Here is a 20,310-nt window from a genome sequence, read left to right on the forward strand (position 1 = left end):
AAACAGACTTGGTTTCCCATGTTTTCTTGTCACTTTTGAGGAACCCTCTGGAAACTCAAGTCGCTTATGCAATGAGCTCCAAGATTTTGTTTTATGAGCTCCAAGATTTGGTTTACCATGTGAGAAAGACAAGATATGAAGCAGCAGGTGCTAGAGAGAGTTGGCATTTATTTAAAATTTTAAAAGGTATACAATGCGTCTATAGGGGCCGGCATTGTGGTATAGCGGGTTAAGCTTTGGCCTGCCGTGCCGGCATCCCATATGGGTGCCGGTTCACGTCCCCCTGCTCTGATTCTGATCCAGCTGCCTGCTCATGTCTGGGAAAAGCAGCAGAGTTTGGGCCTCTGCCACCAACATGGGAGACCTGGAAGGAGCTCCTGGCTCCTGGCTTCAGCTTGGCCCAGCCCTGGTTGTCGCAGCCATCGCAGGAGTGAACCAGCAGATGGAAGATTTCTCTTTCTCTGTGTGTGTGTCTCTTCCTCTCTCTCTCTCTGTAATTCTGACTTTCAAATAAAGAAATAAATCTTTTTAAAAAATGTGTATGGGGGCCAGCGCTGTGGCACAGCGGGTTAATGCCCTGGCCTTTAGTGCCGGCATCCCATATGGGTGCTGGTTCAAGTCCTGGCTGCTCCTCTTCCAATCCAGCTCTCTGCTGTGGCCTGGGATAGCAATAGAAGATGGCCCAAGTCCTTGGGCTCCTGCACCCACGTGGGATACCCGGAAGAGGCTCCTGGCTCCTGGTTCGGATCAGTGCAGCTCCAGCCGTTGCGGCCATCTAGGCAGTGAACCAGCGGATGGAAGGCCTCTCTCTGTCTCTACCTCTCATTGTAACTCTGTCTTTCAAATAAATAAAATAAATCTTTAAAAAAATAAAACTGTTTATGTATGCATACATTTTAGGGTCAATATTTTGGAAACAAGAGAGTGGCTGTCTCTGTGGAGAAGAGAAAATTTCAGGGTCAGAGCAGGAAATGGATTGAGTTTCCATTAGGGATCTCTTGGTTCTTGTTTTTGTGTTTGCCTTACTACCTCCAAACAACCGAACAAAGTAGAACATCTGATTAAATCACAATTTGTAACTTTTTCTGAGCCCAAATCATTCTTTTTAAACTTATCATTAAATGAGTTATTAAACACATTCATTTGGAACTGGTGTTGTGGCATAGCAGGTAAAGCCACCGCCTGCTGTGCCGGCATCCCATATGGGCTCTGGTTCGTGTCCCCGCTGCTCCACTTCCGATGCAGCTCTCTGCTATGGCCTGGAAAAGCAGTGAAAGATGGCCCAAGTCCTTGGGCCCCTGCACCTGCATGTGAGACCCGGAAGAAGCAGAGCAGCCGGGACACGAACCAGTGCCCAATTGAGATGCTGGCACTGCAGGTGGAGGCTTCACCTACTACACACACAGCACCAGTCCCTGTCTGTTTAACTCATAGAAAAAAGATAAACATCTATCAAACGATTGCAAACATTTCTTGGACAACTTGAGACCAGTCTCATGTCTTTGTTTCAGGGAAGTTGTGAAATTTACTTTTTCATCTATAAAGCAGATAACAGAGTGACTGTGCTATGTTGAAATCTGTTTCTTTATTTAAGAAAAATTTCCACTGTACATTCCTTTCATCTTGCTAACATGTTTACCTTGGTCAGCAGCAGATGGTTTTTGCCATCCTGGGCACCACATGCTGATAACTTTATCATCTGCTGCTGTCTCAAGACATCTCCCCATGAGATGCTATTGCTGCTTTGCTCTGGGGAAGATGTGGCCCCCAGGGAAGGGGCACATGCTTTTTTGGATGAATGAAAAGATTATCCTTGGAGCACAGTAACTATCCAGTCAATCAAATCTGTTTCCCTATGGGCTCAAATACACATCCTGCCTGCTGAGTATTTTTGGCTGACTGAAAAGTTGTTTTGTTTTGGGGAGTATGCACTATGTTATCTGGTTGGGTTTTTGGGAGATCATGTAAAGGGCATCATTATAATAGCATACTATATATTCTGGTTATATGTATTATTTGACTCACTTTTTCAGTACTCATAATTATATATTAAATGTTCAAAATCTTGAAAGCAGTTTCACAAACTTTCTCCCCTCCTTCCTGAATCACACATTTTTTAGGGTTTTCAAAAGCAATTGGAGGGGCCAGTATTGTGGCACAGTGGGTTAAGCCACCACTTGTGACACCAGCATCCTATAACAGAGTGCTAGTTTAAGTCTTGACTACTCTGCTTCTGATCCAACTCTCTGATAACGCACCTGGGAAGACAGTGGAGAGTGGCTCAAGTGTTTGGGCCCTGCCACCTACATGGGAGACCCAAATGGAGTTCCCACCTCCTGGCTTCAGCTTGGACCAGCCCTGGTCATTATAATCATTTGGGGAGCAAACCAGTGAGTAGAAGATCTCTCTCTGTCTCTCTCTCTTTTTCTTTTTCTTTCTTTTTTTAAAAAATAGATTTATTTTATTTATTTGAAAGGTAGAAATACAGAGAAAGAGAAGAGAGAGAGAGAGAGAGAGAGAGAGAGAAAGGTCTTCCATCCGCTGGTTCACTCCCCAAACAACTTCAATGTCCAGGGCTGGGCCAGGCCAAAGCCAGGAGTCAGGAGCTTCTTCCAGGGTGCCTTGGACCTTCTTCCACTACTGTCCCAGGCGCATTAGCAGGGAGCTGGGTTGGAAGTGCAGCAGCCAGCCCTCGAACTGGTGCCCATATAGGATGCCAGCACTGCAAGCAGAGAGTTAATCTTCTATGCCACAGTGCCGGCCCCTGTCTCTTAAGCAAACAAATAAATCTTTTGTTTGAAAAAAAAAAGCAATTTAAAAATCAAAACACATGTGGTAAATTCTATTCATTCACCCATTCTTCATATTATTTACTCACAAAGTATATATTAATGTACACTTTGTGGCAGGCACAGGTTAATTGCTAAAGATAGAAAGATAAAAAGCAGACTCCTTCCCCAGTGGAATTTTACAATACAGTAGAAAAGATGCGATGTATGAATAGCTAAGTGCTATAAAATCTTACAAGGACTGTGAGAATCAGCCATCTCCAATATAGAGTGTGTACGCAAGTTAACTATCGCTGTGTAACAAACAGCCCCCAGATTCTCCATCACATTCAACACTTTTTTTTTTTTTTTTTTGACAGGCAGAATGGACAGTGAGAGAGAGAGAGACAGAGAGAAAGGTCTTCCTTTGCCATTGGTTCACCCTCCAATGGCCGCTGCGGCCGGCACACTGTGGCCGGCACACCGCGCTGATCCGAAGCCAGGAGCCAGGTGCTTCTCCTGGTCTCCCATGGGGTGCAGGGCCCAAGCACCTGGGCCATCCTCCACTGCACTCCCTGGCCACAGCAGAAAGCTGGCCTGGAAGAGGGGCAACCGGGACAGAATCCGGCGCCCCGACCGGGACTAGAACCCGGTGTGCTGGCGCCACAAGGTGGAGGATTAGCCTAGTGAGCCACGGCGCCGGCCCACTACTGGTTTTGTTCATACCTTTGGATGGTCCGTGTAAGTTGATCTAGGCTGACTTAGCTGGGGGCATTCAACTCAGCTCCATCTATCTCTATACTTCCTGGTCCGGTGTAAGTTGATCTAGACTGACTTAGCTGGGGGCATTCAGCTCAGCTCCACGTATCTCTATACTTCCTGGAAACAGTGCTAACCTGAAATGTTCTTTTTATTCTTGTGGCACAGGAACAGGCAGAAACACATGTCACTTCCTAAGGCCTGGACGCACAACAGGTACACCATTGCCTCCCATGCTCCGTTTGGCCAGAAAGTCATGTGACTCAAGCCAAAGAATCAGAAAGTAAATTCCATTAGTTTAGAAGGAGAAGCATACATTTACTTGGAAATGGCATAAATAAGGGAGAAGGGAAGTACTGTGGTGAATAATACAATCTATCGGAGACGAATAAAGAGCAGGAAATAGTTCCCCATGGTCCAAACAGGAGACACTCAATAGAGTGGGGAGCATTTATTCTTTTTCCTGTCACGCATGGTTCACTAGTATTTCATCCATTTCTCTTTGGGCTCTTTACACAGATTGCTCCTTGTGCTGCACATTCTCTGCGTTTTCTGCCATACTTTGGCCTATGTTGGTTAATTAATAGAGTGACTGATTGTTAATAATACACTCAAAGAAGAAACTATAAATAAGGCGTGGCGATATCCTTTCTGGATAAGTCTGCTGCCTTCTGTCATCACAGTAGTCAATCCACTGGTAGAGGACTGGCATTGTGGCACAACAGATAAAGCCACCACCTGCATCCCATATGGTCACTGGTTCTACTCCCAGCTGCTCCACTTCCAATCTCTCTCTCTGCTAATGGTCTGGGAAAAGCAGCAGCAGATGGCCCAGGTTCTTGGGCCCCTGCCACCCATGTGGGAGACCAAGATGAAGCTCCTGGCTCCTGGTTTTAGCCTGGCCCAGCACTGGTCATTGCAGCTCTCTGGGGAGTAAACCAGCAGATGGAAGATGTCTCTCTCTCTGTCTCTCCCTCTCTCTGTAACTCTGTAGCTCTGACTTTCAAATAAATAAATTAAATAGATCTTTAAAAACAGAAACAAAAACCACCTGGAGCTCTGATTCAAGTCCTGGCTGCTGTGCTTCTGATCCAGCTTCTTGCTATGGCATGCTGGGAAGCAGCAGATGATGGCTCAAGTGCCTGCCACAAATGTGGGAAACCCAAATGGAGTTCCGATTTCTGGCTTCAGCCTGGCCCCGCCCTGATTGCTGTCAGCCTTTTGGGGGGAATGAACCAGCAAATAGAGCTTTGTCTCTCTTTCTCCTTTTGTCACCATGCCTTTCAAGTAGATGAAAATAAAAAAATTAACATTAAAAACAAAACCATTGGTTGAATTCAATAAGCCCACCTGAAATAAATGTCATTTAATGCCTGAATTTATTCTGTATTCACATTTTTACCTCAGATATTATGACATTTATTCAGTGGTGTCTCTTGGATTCTAAGATGAATGTGATTAGCCTTATTTATCTCTAGGAGAAATAATTCAATATCTGCCTCATCAATATATTGGACTCTTCACTAAGCTAAAAAAACTAAAGATAATAGTTACAGTATGTAATCCATTTTGTTGGTAAGTGAAGAGTGATAGCAAATATTTTTATGTGCATGAGCATCCTACCAAATTGCAGGGCCTTTGTGGCAATAAAATAAAAAATAATTTTCTTACTTTCAGAAGTTGTAATCATGAGTTTCCATTTCTAAATCTATACTGATCCCATCTCTGAGGTTAATTGTTTCTGAGCTACTGTGTTTGCATACACACACATATTGGTTAGCCTGGGCTGAATTATGATGTGGTTAAAACCTCAGAACCACTGCTTGAAGCTTCAAGCTTCACATCCACCATGGGCAAGCAAGGGCTCTGTGCCACCTCGCCATCAGCCTTCCTCCAGAATATAGGCCCATGGAGAAGCCGCCATCTTGGGTATTTCTTTTCGTCACTGCAGATGGAAAAGAGCTCAAGGTTCTTGAACCAACCATTAAACCCTCAACTCAGAAATGGCACATGACTCTTGGCCTGAAATTTATTGGCCAGGCCAACTCATGTAGTTCACCATACAAGAAGGATTATCTTGCCATTTACCTGGAACAGGGAGAAGTGGAAGCAAGGGGAGAACCAGAATAGTTGGGACTATGAATAAATGCATCTTATTAGTTTCTAGAGTCCTAAAGGAAGTGGAATTCTCAGAGTTCACAGCAGAGAAGTGAAGAAAAAAGTTGGGGAAAGGGTGAGGTGTTTAGAGCATTCGCTTAAGTCAAGTTCACCAAATATATGTGAAATTTGTGACACCTAACTCTGCCCGGTTTGAATGATCTGCCTGAATCTGGCTTCTCCAACTTAGTCTCCAGGCTCCCGGCTTTGGCCTGGCCCAGCCCCAGCTATGATGGCCACTTGGGAAGTGAGCCAATGGATGAAAGCTCCCTCTTTTGCTCACTGTCTCAGCCACTCAGCTTTTCAAATAAATAAATTAAAAACAAAATACAAAGATGCTGGTAGAACTGACCTTACAGAAGTTGTGATGATTAAGTAAGGTCATATGTGTAAGTAAGAGCATGGTCTCATAGAGCTTTCTGGAACAATGGAAACATACTGTGATCTATGCTGTCTCACCCAGTATTCACAGCTGCACATGCCTATTGCATGCTTGGGCTGCATCTAATGCCACTGAGGAACTAAATTATTAATTTTATCTCAATTCATTTAAATTTACATTGCCACATGTTCCTATAACTATCGCACTGCACAGTGAAAATTGAGAATATTGCCTGACACATGGTAAGCACTCAACAAGGATTAGCTCTAAATGTAGAATTATTACAGCCAAAGTGGGAGAAAGGAGAATGAACCCCAAGGTCAGAGACAATGAGAAAAGGCCTGGACTTGAGAGGGTGGTCTCCGACAAAGAACTGCCTCCTTAACTTACTTTTGGGCACCATCTTTGAAGAGACATTTCCAGTCATCTAAAAGGAGTAGTTGAGCAAATCAGGTCTCTTTTGTCACCTTTGCCTTTTGCTATGGCTGGAATGTATCCCCAAAAAGTTGGAGACTTAATTCCCAAATTCAGATGTTAATTTGAGTTCATGTTATTTGGAGGTGGGGCTGTGGGAGGGCATTAGGATTAGATGAGTTCATTAGGGTTAAATGAGGTCGCGAGGTCCCGTGATAACTTTAGAGGCTTTATAAAAGAGAAAGATTCACCCTAGCACACTTGCTCTGTCTTGCCATGTGAGACCCATTGCCATATGCAACACTATAACAAAATACCCAAGATAAGCTACTTATGGAGGAAAGAGGTTCTTTTGGCTCAGGATTTGGAGGCTCACAATCCAGGACTGGGCAGACCCCATTGGTTCAGCTATCTGGTGAGGCTGGAGGATGGCAATGGTGGAGTACACGTAGTAGAGAGGAAGCCCGGAAGTAGAGAGAGCAATGGGGGTCTGATCAACCTTCTCATGAGAACTACCTTTGAAGGGCATGGCCCCGAAGACCTAGGGACCTACCACTAGACCCACCTCCTAGACACCCTAATTACATCAAGTCTCCACCCTCTTAGTAATCATCTATTAATACTTTGAGACATGACCATCTGCATGAGTTCAGGAGCCACATCCTATTCAAACCATAGCACTGTGTAATGATGCAGAAGGGAGGTCCTCAGCAGATGCTGGGGACATGCCAGTGCCATGCTCTTGGGTTTCCCAGCCTCCAGAACCATAAACCAAACAAACTCCTTGTCTTTTTTTTTTTTTTTTTTTATAAAAAGATCTATGTATTTACTTGAAAAGCAGTGTTACAGAGAGACCTTCCATCTGTTGGCTCATCCTACAAATGGCCACAAGAACTGAGGTTGGCCAGGCTGAAGCCAGGAGCTCCTAACTCCACTGAGGTCTCCCACGTGGGTACAGGGACCCAAGCACTTTTGCCATCTTCTACTGCTTTCCCAGGTGCATTAGCAGTGAGCAGGACTGGAAGTGGAGCAGCTGGGAGTAGAACTGACAACTTGACCCACTATGCCACAATGCTGACTCCAACTTCTGTTCTTTATATAAATTACCTGGTTTCATGTCTTTTGCTTTAGCAACAGAAAATGGGCTAAGACGTATGGGTAGAAAGGTTCCCCTTTATGCATAGAGATTTGGTGTTAAGAAGCAGCCCAGTGTGGGAAGTGTAGGTGAGAAGTCAAGATAGTTGGTTCTCTCCTCCAGTTACCCAATGTCCTCATGCTGAACCTGCTGCCTGTCCCTGTCCTGCCAGGACCTGGATCTTCCTTCCCACCAGGTCTCCTTTGTCTGGTTAGTAACTGCATTTGTTTCTTAAGGTTACCATAACAAAATACCACACCCTGGGTGGCTTAGAACAGCACACATTTATTCTGGAGGCTGGAAGTTGTCATGTTGGCAGGCCCCTAGTCTCTCTGAAGGCTTTAGTGGGGAATCATTCCATGCCTTTTCCTTAGCTTCTGTAACTGCTGGAAATTCTTGGCTTGTACATGCATCACTCCAATGTTTCCGCTGTCTCATAGGTCTCTCCTTCTTTGTCTTTGCTTGTGTCTCTTCTCTTATAAAGAGACCAGTGCTATTGGACCAGGGCCCATCCTAATCCAGATGAGTTAATCTCAAACTGACCACGTCTGAAAAGATTCCTGATTCCAAATAAGGTCACATCCCTCAGGAACCAAGAGTGAGGACTGTGACATGACTTTTTCAGGGACACAACGTAGCCCACAACTCCCACTATTCCCTCTCAGGACGATTTTCTGCTGGTGGCAATTTCTTTAGCTGCTCCAGGGTTGAGGAGGACACTTGTCACCCTGTGTGCCCAGGATCCCTCCCTTCTTCTGGGAATAGCCAGGCTGCTGCCAGCATGTCAGGTGTTTCAGTGCAAAAGGTATGAAAGAGCACCCCACTTAGGTGTGGATGAATTCTAAGCCACTGGAGCTCTCCCCTTCCTTATGCAAAGAAGCAATAACCCCACCCCCTTTTGTGTCTGCACTGATTGGAACTGGCATTTATCACTTGCAACCCAAGAATCTAGGTGGACCTAGGTATCACTGGATGCTGTGAAGTACTGGGCTGCTCCTCATGATAATTTCCTGGAGGTCCTACAGGAATCTAAGTGACACTTCTGAAGGTGGTGGAGTGGGGCCTGTGACCACCAGTGCAGGTTTATGGTTTTGGAAGTCTGGGATCCTGATTCTCCTCTGGGCTCACAAGTTAGGTCTCTCCCTGTGAGTCCTATGGCACGTGTTCCTGTAGGCCACCCATAGCCCCTTGGGCTGAGTCCATCATTAGGCAAATCTCCACTGCCAGCTGCCTGGGGGCTTCCTCTTGTATCTCAGCCCACCTTGCCCACCTGTGGGGCAGAGTGCCCAGCGACTGCCCTTGATATCTGCTGATGATAGTTGATGTATTCAACACTCCAGCTCTCTCCCAGGGGTCCTCTGCAGACAGGATCTACGCGTCCATCTATGTGCCTTCATAGCCTACTGTGCCTCTCCCAACTCTGGGATCAACCACGTTTCCTGGGATCATCTCCCACATAAACTGCTGGCTCCAGAGTCCTTGTCTTAGAGTCAGCTTCTGAGAGTTCACTTTAAGACAAGGCCTATGAGTACGCTCATCCCAGGAGAGCCCAAGTCAGCCACTAAACAGCCAGATGGCACAGAATAACCACCCTACACCCTGGATCTCAGTTTCTTTTGGGAAAGGGAAGTGGCCAATCAGTCTAAAGGAAGGGTTTTTTGGCCGGCGCCATGGCTCAATAGGCTAATCCTCTGCCTTGTGGTGCTGGCACACGGGGTTCTAGTTCTGGTTGGGGCACCGGATTCTGTCCCAGTTGCCCCTCTTCCAGTCCAGCTCTCTGCTATGGCCTGGGAGTGCAGTGGAGGTGGGCCCTGCACCCCATGGGAGACCAGGAGAAGCACCTGGCTCCTGCCTTCGGATCAGCATGGTGCACCGGCCACAGCGGCCATTGAGGGGTGAACCAATGGAAAAAGGAAAACCTTTCTCTCTGTCTCTCTCTCTCACTCTCCACTCTGACTGTCAAAAACAAAAAAGAAAGTTTTTTTTTTTTCTTTAAAAGTTTGTTTGAAAGGCAGAGAGACAGAGTCAAGCTGAAGATCTTCCATTGGCTGGTCCCTCTCCAATTGTCTGCAACAGCTGGGGCTGGGAACTCAATCCAGGTTTCCCATGTGGGTGGCAGGGATGCATGTACTTGAGCCAATGGAATGCTTGCTCCTAACCACGGCACCAAACATTTGCCTCTAAGAAAAGACTTTCTTCTGGATACGGTATGAAGGTACTTCAAAAAAGTTTGTAGGAAAAATGGCATTGAAAGATACATTTATTTTGGTGTGAAAAATTTTGAAATGCATGCATGAGTTTTTGTGAGACACTTTTATGAATTTTTAAAGTCTGCTGCTGTTAGAGAGGCTGATGAGATCATAGTTTTTAAATGCTTATTTATTTATTTATTTTAATATAATTCAAAGACAGAGAGAGAGAGAGCGAGAGATGTTCCATCTGTTGGCTCACTACACAAATACCCACAACAGCCAGGTTGGGCCAGACTAAAGGCAGGTGCATGGAATCTCATGGCAGGGGTAGCAGGGGCCCAAGCACTTGAGCCATCATCTGCTGCCTCCTAGGATGCATTAGTAGGAAGGTGGACTGGAAGCAAAGTAGCCAGTACTTGAACTAGCACTATGATACTGGATGAAGTCGTCCCAAGCTTCTCTTGCTGTGCCAGAATGCCTACTCCCATTGATTTTTTTTAAAAAAAGCAATTGCTCCGGGGCTAGCCCTGTGGTATAGCAGATAAATTTGCTGTCTACCACAATGGCATCCCATATGAGTGCCGGTTTGAGTCCTGGCTGCTCCACTTCCAATCCAGATCCCTGCTAATGTGCCTGGGAAAGCAGCTGAAGATGGTCCAAGTCCTTGGGTCCCTGTACCCACATGGGAAACCTGGAAGAAGCTCTTGGCTCCTGGCTTTGGCCTGGCCTAACCCTGGCTGTTGTGGCCATTTGGGGAACAGAACCAGCAAATGAAAGATCTCTGTGTCTCTCCTTCTCGCTCTATAACTCTGCCTTTCAAATAAATAAAATAAATCTTAGAGGAAAAAAATCACCTCGTTTTTTCCCTCTGAGTATGAAAGCAAAAGCATGACTATTGGAAAATATTGGAAAATACAGGAAAGTAAATAAAAAATTGAAATTAGTCAGAGGGGCCACTGTTGTGATACAGCGGGTTAAGCCAATGCTTGTGACACCAGCACCCCATATCAGAGTGCCAGTTCCCATCCCAGCTGCTCTGCTTCTGACCCAGCTTCCCACTAATGCATCTAAAAAGGCAGCAGAAGACAGCCCACATGCTTGGACCCCTGACACCCATGTGGGAGACCAGGATGGAGTTCCTGGCTCCTGGCATTGACCTGGCTCAGCCCTAGCTATTGCAGCTACTTGGGGAGTGGATGAGACAATTAATATCTCTCTTTGTTGCTCTACTTTTTAAATCAATCAACCAATCAAATCTCTAAGAAAACATAGAATGAAATTCGCCCGGATATCACCAGTCAAGGACATTTTCTTTGAAGGTGGAGGGTGTTATCACGACCTCTCAAATCCTAACGCTGTGTTTAGCTTCTGCTGTCCTGTGACTTCTGCAAGTGTTCTCTTGTCCAGTGGAGGTGAAGATGCTGCAGGGCAGGGAAGGAATGCAGTGAGTGCAGGCAGGCCTTTCACCTCTCCTCTGTACCACCTGACCCAGAAAGGAGCCGTCCCCCACTCTCTGTCTCTGCGCCTTGTCTCCTTCTTCATTGATTGTCTTTTTTCTGCTCCCTTTTCCCCAATGATGTGAGCGCTCTGGGAATAAATTACTAAATCTTCTTCTTCTTTAAAAAGATTTGTTTGTTTGTTTATATATATATGTATGTATTTATTTATTTGAAAGTCAGAGTTACACACAGAGAGAAGGAGAGGCAAAGAGAGAAGTCTTCCATCAGCTGGTTCACTCCCCAGTTGGCTGCAACAGCCAGAGCTGAGTCGATCCGGAGCCAGGAGCCTGGCGCTTCTTCTGGGTTTCCCTCATGGGTGCAGGGGCCCAAGGACTTGGGCCATCTTCCACTGCTTTCCCAGGCCATAGCAGAGAGCTGGATGGGAAGTGGAGCAGCCGGGACTCGAACCAGCGCCCATATGGGATGCCGGCACTAAGTGGCGGCTTTACCTGCTTCACCATAGCGCCGGCCCCTAGATCTTCTTTTTACACTGTGTTACATAGATATCCAGACACAAATACAGATACAAGGGTACTTCAAAAGGTTTGTGGGAAAAGGAATTAAAAGATAAATTTATTTTGATGCAAAAATTTTGAAATCCATGCAGTTTTTTATAATATGTATTTACATGAAATTTTTAGAAGATTTATTTCTTTATTTATTTTAAATGGGAGAGAGAGAAAGAAAGAATCTTCCATCTGCTGGTTCATTCCCTAAATGGCTGCAATAGCCAGGTTGAAGCCAAGAGCCAGGAACTCCAACCAGGTATCCCTTGTGGGTGACAGGGGCTCAAGTATTTGGGCATCATCCACTGCTTTCCCAGACACATCAGCAGGGAGCTGAATTGGAAGTGGAGCAGCTGGGGCTCGAACCGGCATTCAGATATGGGGTGTTGCTGTCGCAAGTGGCAGTTTAACCTGCTGCACCACAATACTGGTGCCCCATGAAACTTTTGAAGGCTCCCTTATATACAGTTTCCATTTTTTTGCACTAAAATAAACATCTTAAAATTTAAAAAATTATTTGAGAGAGAGACAGAGAAAGAGGGCCCTTCCATCTGCTGGTTCACTCCCTAAATAGCTGGGCTGAGCCAGGCCAGAGCTGGGATCTGGTAATCAGTCTAGTCTCTCACATGGATGGCACAAACCTATACTCCAGGTAAGCTGACACATAGACTATGACACCTGCCATTTTCACACGAAGCCTGCCACATAGTAGGCACCTAGTAAGTATGAAACGGAACCTCACAGCTGTATTTGATGTTGTGTTGCTACCCACATTTGGAAGACAATGAGGCTGAAGCATGAACTCATGCAGAGCCACGCAGGAAGTAAATTGTCTCCAAAGTTGTTTTCCTTCGACCATCTGAACAGTTTCTGAACCCTTCAACTAACAACCATGGCAAGCACTTCTGGAACAGGACCCTGTGCTGGTGATAGGAAGCCCAAGAGCTATCTGCTGTGTTCTATGCCTTTAAGAACTGAGCATGTAGAGCAATAAGACTTGAAAAGACAAAACAGACAAAATGGTTTACAGCTTAAGAACAAAGGAAGGGGTGCTGCGTAAAGCCGCCACCTACAGTGCCGGCATCCAATATGGGCGCCGGTTCAAGTCCTGGTTGCTGCACTTTCAATCTGGCTCCCTGCTAATGTGCCTGGGAAAGCAGTGGAAGATGGCCCAAGCCCTTGGGCCGCTGCACAAACGTGGGAGACCTGGAAGAAGCTCCTGGCTTCTGGCTTTGGATTAGCCCAGCTCCAGTCATTGTGGCCCATTTGGGAAGTGAACTAGCAGATGGATGACCTCTCTCTCTCTCTCTCTCTGACTCTGCCTTTGCTTCTCTGTAACTCTGCCTTTCAAATAATAATTAAAGAAAAAAAGTATTCATTGCCAAAGTATATTGAGCATCAACTATGTACAAGGCAGACTGCTAGAAAGACACTGTGGTAATCACAATCCGGTCTCTGTCCTTCAGATGCTCCCAGTGTTAGTGTGGCTGATGGAATTAGGCTGATCTGTGACTGGCTCTGGACATCAGAATGTGCAGAAGTGATGCTATCCTAGTTTTGGGCATAGAACACAGAGGCCTTGCAGTTCTCATCCTCTCTCTCTTAACATGCCTGCCATCCTGCAAAGAAGCCTGGGATAAATGACCAAATAACGAGACACCATAGAGCAAGGGAGAGGCCCAGCCAACGGTCAACGTCAAGGACACAGGCATGAGAGTGAGGCTCTCTTAGACCCTCCAGGGGTGGGGGACCTTTTTGCCTCCCTGCCAAGGGCTATTTGGATATTTATAACATCATTCATGGGTCATACAAAATTATTAACTTAAACATTAGCCTGCTATATAGATTTATTGAATTTTGAGTTCTGCCTGTGGTTGCCTAGGCAGGGCCAGACGAAGTGATGTCACAGGCCCTATATGGCCTAGCCTGCTACCCTCAATCAAACTGCTGGGTAAATGCACAATTCTAGGCAAGACCAGCAGAAACAATGCCAAGCTTAACCCATTTTTAGTGGCAGAGTAATGAAGATGAGAAATGGTTGTTAGTTTACACCACAGAATTGCAGGTGTCTGTCTTAATAAGGAGGTAACTGTTAGGGGCCAGTGCTGTGGCTCAGCAGGTTAAAGCCATGGCTTGCAGCACCAACATCCCATATGGTCGCTGGTTTGAGTCCCAGCCACTCCACTTCTGATTCAGCTCCCTGCTAATACACCTGGGAAAGCAGTGGAGGATGGCCCAAGTGCTTGGGCCCCTGCACCCATGTGGGAGACCCAGAGAAAGTTCCTCGTTCCTGGCTTCGGCCTGGCCCAGCCCCGGTCGTGCAGCCATCTGGGGATAGAAGTGGATAGAAGATCTCTCTCCCTCTGTCTTTCCTTCTCTCTCTCTGTTAACTCTGCCTCTCAAATACATCTTAAAAAAAAAAGAGGTAACTGATAGACCGGAGAAGATGGATGCAGTAAGCCAAATGACCTATGGAATGACCCCTAAAGACGCCCACACCATCCTCCCTCAGACTGTACATGTGTTACATTATACGACAAAAGGGATTTTATAGATGGAATTCAGGTGAAGGACCTTAGCGCAGGGAGGTTATCCGGTGTCATCTGAGTAGTCCCGGTTCAATCACAGGCTTCCTTAGAAGCTGAGAGTCAGAAACGCTGCAGAGGGAGAAGGCACAGGACATGAAGAGGGAGACAGGCTTGACCTGCCTCTGCTGAGGGGGCCACGCAGAAAGCGTGAGAAGTCCTGCAGGAGTGGCCCTTAGCTGACCACCAGCAAGGACCTTGGGACCCTGTTCCTAGGACCACCAGGAAGTGAATTTAGCCAACAACCTGGAAGAGCTTAGAAGGGAATCCATCCCCAGCACTTCCGGAGGGAAGCCCAGCTCTGCCAGCTCTGCACTGGCAGCTTTGTTAACCTTTATGCAGATGGGCCAGCTGTGCCATGTTACATTTGGACTCTGGCCTACAGGACAGTGACGTAATAAGCGGATGTTGCTTTAAGCCACTAAATTCGTGGTAACTTGTTACAAGGGCAACAGACAAGCGACACCCCGACATCACCTGTAATCTAACCACTGAAAGGAATATGAGCCGCATTATCATGGGACTGTGTGCCCCAAACAGTGGGCAGAGGTGGAAACAGCCACGTTGGCTGACAGGAGTGGTGGGGGCTTTCCAGAGAGGGTGTGTGTTGAGTCAGACCCTCCAGAAGGAGACCCTGAGACAAAGGTTTCCATGCACGTCCATCGTTCAGGGGATGACTCCAGCCAACACTAGCAGGGCAGGAGAAAGTGAGACAAGGAAAGAAAAGATACCAGTAAAAGTGAATGATGGGGGGCCAACATTGTGGCTCAGTAGGTTTAGTCATCACTTGTAATGCTGACAGCCCATATGGGTACTGGTTCAAGTCCCGGCTGCTCCACTTCTGATCCAGCTCCCTGTTACTGTGCCTGAGAAAGCAGAGGAAGATGGCCCAAGTCCTACTATATTTAGGGGACTGGACTGGACTGGGACTGGGGACCAGGAGATTCGTACATCAACTGCCATCATAGGTGGTGGAGAGCCTCTCGTGGGGGCGGGGCATGAGTTCCCTGGCACTTCCACCTGCTGAGGCAGAGCAGACAGCTGGAACTCAGAAAGCTCGCAGGCAGAAAGATGCAGGTGCTGGCAGTTGAAGCCTGGCTGGTAGTCAATGAACCCGTGAAGCCAAGAGGATATAGGCGGAGTACCCACAGCATGATTGTCGCAAGAAGGGTTTATTCAGCAAAGATCAGAGAAAGTGTTCCGGGTGGAGGGAAAATAGGCATGCACACTGGAGCACCAAAAACCTGCATGTTGTGAAGTGGGTGGTGGATTTGTCTGGAGTCAGACAAATAGGAGTTTGAATCCTGCCTTTGTTTTCTCACTTCCTGATTCCTTTAGGGGAGTTACTTCACAGCTCTGAGCTTATCTGTAAGGTGGGCATAGAGATGGGACCTGCGTCATTGAATTGTGACAAGGAGTACGTTACTAGGCCATGTTTTAAAAGACTGTGATACCTCACATAATAAATCACATAAATCCCATTAAGTTGGCAGGTACCAATGGCATTTTACTAGTTAAAGTGATCGGTTTAAGTACATAATTAATCATAAAGATAGGATTAAGTGTCAAAGGGATCACATAAATAAAACTAGTGTCTGTTAATAATAACTGATAGAATTAAATAGGAGGGAATGATCCAACATGGGAAGCAGGATACAAAGCAGACTCATAGAATGGCAGATGCCCTAAACAGCACTCTGGCCTCAGAATCAGCCCTTAAGGCATTTAGATCCAGCTAAAAAGCCCATGAGAGTTTCTCAGGCATGGAAAGCCAAGACACTGTGGAAAAAAAAAGAAAAAAAAAAAACCTAAATGAAAGATCTCTGTGAGTGTGATCCCAGGGAAAGAGCAGGCCATCAAAGAAGGAGGTACTTTTCTCTGAAGGGAGTCTGAAGGAAGGAGAGAACTTCCACTTTGATTATGGCCTTGTCTAAATAAGGTTGGAGTTGTGAACTCAAGAGGCTTCCATAGCCTTGGCAACTCATGACAAGAGCCTCAGGTGATTACTGACGTCATAAATAAGAGTGTCAATTGTTAAATCAACAACAGGAGTCACTATGCACTTATTCCCCATGTAGGATCACTGTCCTTAATGTGTTGTACTATGAGAATTAACAGTAAAACTAGTACTCAAACAGTACGTTACACTTTGTGTTTCTGTGTGGGTGCAAATTGTTGAAATCTTTACTTAGTATATACTAAGTTGATCTTCTGTATATAAAGATAATTAAAAATGAGTCTTGATGAAGAATGGGATGGGAGAGGGAGTAGGAGATGGGATGGTTTGCGGGTGGGAAGGTGGTTATGGGGGGAAAAACCACTATAATCCAAAAGTTGTACTTTCAAAATTTATATTTATTAAAAGCTTTCTAAAAAAAAAAAAAGACTGTGATACCTGGTCCCTCCTCAGTGATGAAAGGCTCATGTTGTTTGGCACCACCTGGGGTTAAATTTGAAATTTAATGAATTAATGAAAAAGCATATTTTTAAAATATTTATTTATTTATTTGAAAGGCAGAATTACAGAGAGGCAGAGGCAGAGAGAGAGAGAGAGAGAGGTCTTCCATCCACTGCTTCTCTCCCAAATGGCTGCAATGGCCAGATTTGGGCTGATCTAAGGCTAGGAGTCAGGAGCTTCCCTTGGGTCTCCCATGCAGGTGCAGGGACCCAAGGACTTGGGCCATCTCCTACTGCCTTCCCAGGCCATAGCAGAGAGCTGGATCAGAAGTGGAGTAGCTGGGACTTGAATCGGTGCCCATATGGGATGTCTGCACTGCAGCTGGCAGCTTTACCTGCTATGCCACAGCGCCAGTCCCAAGAAGTAAATATATGATTGTATCAGATGTCTGTTTCGAAAAAAATATTTTGCTAAGTGCATTGCAGTATAAGTGGTTTCCCTTGAATTCAAAAACACTATCCTAAGAAGAGGATTCTTATATTTCCCAGACCACCACAGGAGTCCACACAGGAGACGGGTAGCAAGTGTAACCTGCATCCTGTTGGCACTGTTGAATGTGCTGTATTCTGGGCACTCTGATCTGCCATGCAGCATTTATCCCTTTATTGCAAAGTAAACTCTCATAACTAAGGGCTCTGTGTGCAGGAGTCACGAGACCAGATTTGCACACTGCAGGGGTAAATTTATACCAGCAGTCCTCAGCCCCTCTTCCAGCTCACATACCCCTGTGAACCTCAGCTCACACTGGCTCTAGTCTCAGTGTGCACACGCTGGGCTTCCTGGGGGACAGACTTCACCCTCTGCGGGGGAATGCATGTGTGGGTGGGAAAACTCCCCTGGGTGTTCTGAAATCTTGCCACCCCCAGCGGCTGCCTTTCTTTCCTCTTCCTTGATAAACACTGTGAACACAAAACTATCCATATACAGTACTCTAGGTTCTAGGAGCTCAAGAGGAGGTGGTTACTGTGGGCTCTTTTTTGCAAAAAGCAGAATTTGAGCAGACATTAAAAGGAGGAAAGGGGGAGATGGAGGCCAAAGGATATAAAGTAGCAGGCATGTAGGATAACCAACACTAATGTGCAACATGACGACTACAGTTAATAAATTAACTTTTCATTAGAAATGTCTGCTAAATAAGTAGGATGTAGCTGGTCTTGCCACAAAAGAAAGGCACCTCTATGAGATGATGGATTTTTTTGGCTATGCTGGTAATCATTTTACTGTCAATATACATCTGTAACATCACATGATAAATTTCAAATATATGCAATAAGGTTTATGTTAAAATAAAAATAAGTAAATGAAAATTATGTTCATGACAAATCTTTCAGCATGAATATATTTATTTTTATTTTTTATTTTTTTGACAGGCAGAGTGGACAGTGAGAGAGAGAGACAGAGAGAAAGGTCTTCCTTTGCCGTTGGCTCACCCTCCAATGGCCGCCGTGGCCGGCGCGCTGCGGCCGGCGCCCCACGCTGATCCGATGGCAGGAGCCAGGTGCTTCTCCTGGTCTCCCATGGGGTGCAGGGCCCAAGCATTTGGGCCATCCTCCACTGCACTCCCTGGCCACAGCAGAGAGCTGGCCTGGAAGAGGGGCAACCGGGACAGAATCCGGCGCCCCGAGCGGGACTAGAACCCGGTGTGCCAGCACCTCAAGGCAGAGGATTAGCCTAGTGAGCCGTGGCGCCGGCCTCAGCATGAATATAAATGCTAGTTAGATTACAAAGGAAAGGATTTCACAGTGAAGCTTATGAGGCAGAGGCGCTCTAACTGGCCTTGAAACCCTTCCTCTTCCTCCTGGGACCTGTGGATCACGTTTCCCAGGCTCCCTTGCAGTTGGAGCCATGGGACTATGTTCTGGTTAATGGACTTCCAGGCAAGGCTTCTAATAACCTCCCACAGGAGTGGGTGTTGAGCAGGAGTTGAACCTCCTGTGTTCATTCACATCACAGTGCATGTGTTCTACTCCTGGCTCCAGCTCCTGACTCCAGCTTCCTGCCAGTGCAGACCCTGGGAACTGGTAGGTGATAGCTCAAGAAATCGGTTTCCTGCCACTCTTGTGGGAGATCTGGATTGTGTTCCTGGCTCCTGGTTCCACCCCTTCGGCCATGGAAGGCATTTGGAGAGTGAACCAGAAAAGAAGAACTCTCTGCCTTTCAAAAAAACATTATTTTTTCCTTTAAAAAAAAAAAAACCACACACACACACAAACACACCCTTAGGGGCCTGCATCCCAAATGGGGACTGGTTTGTGTCCTGGCTGCTCCACTTCTGATCCAGCTCTCTGCTATGGCCTGGGAAAGCAGTGGAAGATGGCCCAAGTGCTTGGGCCCATGCACCCATGTGGGAGACCTGGGAAAAGCTCTTGGCTCCTGGCTTCTGATTGGTTCAGCTCTGACTGTTTCTAGCCATTTGGGGAGTGAATCAGCAGATAGAAGACATTCATCTCTGTCTCTCCCTCTATCTGTAATTCTACCTCTCAATCAATAAATAAGATCTTAAAAAAAAAAAAAAAAACCTGTAGACAGCCATCTTCCATGCTTTTATATCTTCTTCTTCTTTCTTTCTTTTTTTTTTTTTTTTAAGATTTATTTATTTGAAAGGCAGAGTTAGAGAGACACGGAGAAAGAGCTCTTCCATCTGCTGGTTCACTCCCCAGATGGCTACAATGGTCAGGGCTAGGCCAGGCCAAAGTCAGGAGCCATGAGCTTCTTTCAGGTCCCCCAAGCAGGGGCTCAAGCACTTGGGCCATCCTCTGTTGTTTCCCAGGCACATTAGCAGGGAGCTGGATTGGAAATGGAGCAGTTGGGACCTGTAATCTCACATATTGATAAGTTCTGGGGACTGTAACATGGATACATCTTCAAGGGACTGTTGTTATTCTGCATGCCACACAAAACAGCCACAATTGCAATGAAATGGGCAGAGAAGTGGTCCCCCAAAGGAGAGAATATTGGGCAAAAAGCTCATGTTTGTATCATAGCCAAAGACTGAATGGGGTGTGTGCACCCATCTCGGAGCAGTTCATTTATACTTTTATTAAACATCTGTAACAGATATTTGCGATGTCCTGTGTTAGGTTACCACCACCCATCTGATTTCAGTGCATCATCGGTGGACAGCTCATGTGCTTTGCCAGCACTTTGATCAAGCATATGTAGAAACAGAGAAATGTTTTTCTCTTTAACTTTGTATTCATGTATTTACTTGAAAGGGAGGGAGAGAGGGTGGGGGGAAGGAGAGGGGGAGGGGGAGGGGGAGGGGGAGGGAGGAGATACTCCATCTGTAACAGCTATGACTGGGTCAGGCTGAAACCAGGAGCCCAGGACTCAGTCCAGGTCTGTCTTGTGGATGGCGGAGACTGAACTACTTGAGCCAACACCTGCTGCCTACAGGGTGTGCCTTAACGGGAAGCTGGAGTGGAAGCAGAGCTGGGGCTTGAACCTGGGGACTC

This window comes from Oryctolagus cuniculus, chromosome 11, assembly GCF_051225735.1.
Source record: "Oryctolagus cuniculus isolate XC-2025 breed Fujian yellow rabbit chromosome 11, ASM5122573v1, whole genome shotgun sequence".
In the NCBI taxonomy this organism is placed as follows: Eukaryota; Metazoa; Chordata; class Mammalia; order Lagomorpha; family Leporidae; genus Oryctolagus; species Oryctolagus cuniculus.